Source organism: Amblyomma americanum, chromosome 2 (assembly GCF_052857255.1).
Source record: "Amblyomma americanum isolate KBUSLIRL-KWMA chromosome 2, ASM5285725v1, whole genome shotgun sequence".
Taxonomy (NCBI): domain Eukaryota; kingdom Metazoa; phylum Arthropoda; class Arachnida; order Ixodida; family Ixodidae; genus Amblyomma; species Amblyomma americanum.
The window spans coordinates 160,398,884-160,403,472 of record NC_135498.1 but is presented as its reverse complement, the minus strand read 5'-3'; the positions used below and the strand labels follow the sequence as shown (position 1 = coordinate 160,403,472).

General features: G+C 41.8%; 1 long non-coding RNA gene across 1 annotated transcript; it reads right to left on the bottom strand.

Moving 5' to 3' along the window:
- Nucleotides 1-927: 927 nt before the first annotated feature.
- Nucleotides 928-3,406, bottom strand: LOC144121928 (uncharacterized). The gene is made up of 3 exons (XR_013312741.1): nucleotides 3,248-3,406; nucleotides 2,481-2,529; nucleotides 928-1,145 (listed from the first exon to the last, which is right to left on the bottom strand). It is a non-coding gene; the product is annotated as an uncharacterized LOC144121928 (long non-coding RNA).
- Between the last annotated feature and the right edge of the window lie 1,183 nt (nucleotides 3,407-4,589).

Here is a 4,589-nt window from a genome sequence, read left to right as displayed (position 1 = left end):
TCCAGTTCAAGCTTTCTTCCTGCAGCTTTCTAATCATCAGCTCTGTGCTGCGTGTATTCCAGCTTAACGAAGGCTTTGCTATCAGATTATGCGCAGAATAATATATATTTAGAGTCAGTAAACATACGAAGCACCCTCTCAAAACTTATGCATCAAAATACTTATGCATTCCTCATTTCTTCATTGTATAAACGTCGCAAATTTTAAATTTTATTTCCCTGTGCCTATTGTACAAACCTTTCAGGACAACGGGCGAGCAAGCATTAATCAACGTGAAACCCTAAAGTCCTCTGCAACCTTGCTGATCGTCGAAACCCTCTGCGGTCAACAAATACGAGCTAACATTAATATAAATGGAATTATTACCGGTCAAACACGGTTTGAAATTCGCGACAGGAGCTCGGCAGTGTTGAATGCAAAGATTTAAAATGTCCTAACGGCGCAGCTTGAATATGAATATTCATAACTCCTGTTATTTGCGGCAAAACGTTGAGAACGAAAGTTAAAAAAAGTTTTTAGAGGCTCCCTTACTTGTTGCTGCTGAATATAAAGCGTGTATATGGGACTTACGAGTGCGATATTTCCCTTCTGTCGATGTCATGATTCCTTAAATAGAGAACAGAATAGGCAGCATTACAGCCCTTGCAAACTGCACGGAAAAGTGCAATACGTTGCAAAAAAAGATTTGCAAGGAATTTCAGGCTACACTGAACGCTACAACTGCCTCCGCTGAGGTCTGCTTATACGAAGATGACCTCATTGGTTCATGCATCACTGATTTTAGGAAAGGAGCGCAGGACAGACCTACGCTCGGAAAAAGGCCGTTTTCAGCTATAAAACCGAATCAATTCTATTGGCTACCAGGGGCTACATAAGCTGGCGCGACATCAAAGCATGCGAGCACTGAAGCAATGAAGGTTGCGGAAATAAATTTAGACTGACCGAGAAGCACGTTTATTGGTCATGAATGACTAAAAGTACATCAGCAGCAGTGAAGCCGGTTAGTTGTTTGCTCCCAAGCGCCGGAAATGCTCAGGTATTGGTTTGGATGGATCCAGGCAATACCCGTGGTTGTTAGGGTGGTCGAATCTGCGATAGCAGAGGCAATCGGTTTTGCAGCCACTTGGGCATTCATCGGGGCGGCACTGCAAAAGAATTTACACTTCGTTATGAGCTGCGCAATTACATCAGTGTGTTCCGCTTCAGAGTTATAACCTATCGGGGTGCCGAAATCGCTAATTCCTGGCAGAAAACAGATATCAGTGCGTTTCTACTTCTACTAATCAATGTTGTAGCAGGATCGCAATTTGGCCTAGTTGGGTTATGTTCATTTTAAAAGAAATGTACAGCGCGAACAGAGACGACAGACGAAGAAGAAGGGGCGCAACACAAGAGCTGTGTGTACTTCTTTTAAAATAATTCATGCTATCGGTCGCAAGAAAACCACAATTATAAAAAATAGAGCTATTATAGCGCTGCTGATAGAAGTCTTCATATACTGCAAACGAAATACATAAAATGTCATGAAATAATTCAGATTTTCTCACTGAAATGTTTCTTACATATATCAGTAATGTCTAAAACTTTCTTGGCCGACTTCTACGGAGGATTATTCTACATATGAATCGGACATATTGCTGCCGCCATGATGTTTCTTGAAACACGTCTTGCGGTCACTCATAATAAGCGATGCAGAATTTTCAGGGGTGTGATGTTAACAGGGCACTTTCCCATTTTTTGCTCACGCTTGTTTTATGAATGAAGGAACTTCACTTCGGTATTGATACTTTGGCACAAATTCTATTCGCTATTTTTGCGGGGTGACATTTTTATTGTTTTACTGTGCAGAAAGATGTCTTGCATGTCACTGTTAGAGGAATTTCGATTATTCTCACCCCTTCCTGAAAAACAAGCCCTTGAAAGTTACAGGTATATGCTGAGACATGGGGAAGGGGATAGGTATGTTGTTCTTTTTGTGTAGAATACAAACTGTGCGCCTTCCGTATATAATATGTACACGTGTTCATCTTTACCCTAGAAGAAGAGATGCTGTTGGACTGCCAGTGTTAAGACAGAACTGTAGCATGAAAATAGCGGTGATGAATATTAGATGTAATATAGAAAGATTCTTCTAGTTCATTATCCCTTGCTTAATATTTGAGCAGACGTTTGGAGGCTGGACGGAAAGTTCCTCTATGTTGTGGGCTAGTGATTATTGAGTCCATATTTAAGTTATGCTGACGCCTACCGGATTTACACTGTAGAACGTTGCCGTGTTCAAAGCATGGCGCAGTCGGTGAAACCAGGTAATTCAGACAAAAGCGGCTTGCCGCAACTGCACGTGGCTTCACAAGTGTGACACCAAATTTGTAATGAGCCTCGGTCCTATGCCCAAAGTTCATTGCAAATAAGTTTTAATGGTATTTTAATCATTCAAAGGCCTATATTGAAGTCATCTCGTGCTATGAAAGCATACTCACTGTAGCAATGCATTGGGAGTGTTCGCTATATTCCGGGCTCCAGATTTCGCTGAAAGTAAACAGATTTTCATGTAAGACACCCCTGAATATGCTATACTGCAGCTGGTCCTCGACACAGTATCCCGTTCGGTTTAAAAGACCTTCATGACCATCGCGCTAGTTTGTTATAAAGGTGAGTTTTTTTTAGAAAACTGTACATCATTCACTCATTAGCGTTGGGAAGAAGCCGTCTGTTAAGTGCATCTTTATTCTTTGTACAAACCCGGACTGCATTTCCTGCCTTGTGCTGACGACGTGCATTTCATTTATCAGTTTCTTTTTGCTTTTATTCCTTGTGTTTCCCCAAAGATAATTTCTCTTTAACTTAAATGTATGTCTGAGTGACACCAGTTCTCGAATATTGCGATGAGAAACTTATTGGGGTCCCATATAATATACCCATGTTTCGGCAAAACATGGCACGATATATTTGTATTATAATATTTTCTTGCCTAATATTGGTTATGAACACTTCAGTATACAATACAGAACTCCTTTTGGTAGCTGTGAAGTTCTCCGCTTCTCTTTCGCAACGTATGTGAGAGAAAATATATTTTTACTCAAGTATTCCCTACCTTCAGTGCTGCACAACATACAGAATATAGATTGAGGTTGCTGAGACCAACCTCGCCCGCTCCACTATTGTACCGTGGGTGATAGTAAAATTCATCAGAAAATGCGAAACGCAATGTCACCGTATGTTGCGATGTATATAAATGAATACTCACTTGGCAAAAGTCACCGCCACGCCAACAAGCAAAAGGAGCACCATAGTCCTCATGTTTGCCTTCCAAGTGAAGGAGTGCTTTCAATAATGGCTGCTATGAAAGAGGCTCAGCGCCTAGGCTGCCAAGCGGGCGCTTTTATATACGAAACCGCAGCGCAGGAGACGCGAAACTTGTCACGTGACGACCAATTGGCTGCCAGCCCTAAAACTTTTTAACAATATCCGGCGAGTGTCGACCGCCGGCCGCGGATGCTTCAGATGGAAACTAAGTCGGAAGAGGGTGAGGTGATACTGCACGCGAGGAAATCCTGCTTCCTCAATTAGGTTCGCCTGACAGGCTTTTCTCCTCAGCCCTTTACAACCCACGCCGCTAATTGGCTTCAGCGCGGAAAAAACATCGGGCAGTTCGTGGCACTTGATTTTGCCCGCAGCGTATGGCGTGGGTCTTCATGTTACTCGCCTTTCCAAATGAGATCGGAGTGATATTTGGTGTGTGCATATTAGAGCGGTAACAACATACTTTAAGAAGTAAATGGACTGACGTGTGACGTTAACTGGTCTCTTTGAAACACACATGAGTAGAAAAACAAAAGAAGTTGTGCATAAGACTGAAAATGCGCACTCTATGTGAGCAACATAAAAATATCAAGAATATTCGCCCAAAGCACGTGAGCAAGAGCTCCACTCTTGCTGCTTTGCGCAAACTGAACACAAGAACAACGCTGAAAAATCGATACGCGTGTGTTGTCTGCATTCCTTGTCTATACAGAAAACTGCCCTTTGACTTTTCTGCGAACACTGTGCTGAAAGCGCAAGAAAACTAAAAAGTTAGCGCGTGTAGCAAGATGTACGTAAAGCAAAAAAACAGATATCTAGAGAGTATTTTAAGCGCCCGCTAGCGCTATGCATGACATGATAAAAAAACGTTGAAAATACCCTGGAAAAATGCGCCTTGTGAATACTGAAGAACTGTATAACTTTAGCTCAGCTAGCTCGACATCGTGCCTTGTGCGTCATTTCTCTCCTGTTAGGTTTATTTTAAATTACGTCGAGTTTTTCGGCTAACAACATCTCCAGACATAAAAACTGCGTCCATACAGAAGTGAAAATTGGACAGCCTCTAACATAAATATGCAAAATATTGGAACTGACATCTTACCCGTGTTGACATTCGAGCTTGGACCTTCTTTTTGTAATAACGGACCAAAATACTAGCCCAACTACGACCAAAAGTAAGCTAACCTAAAATAGCAACAATCTTCTAAGTACATTTAAGGTTAGGCAGTCGTTCTGCGAGTGTCATAACAAATCATTGGCCATGTTTCAGTCAATATTCCAACAGG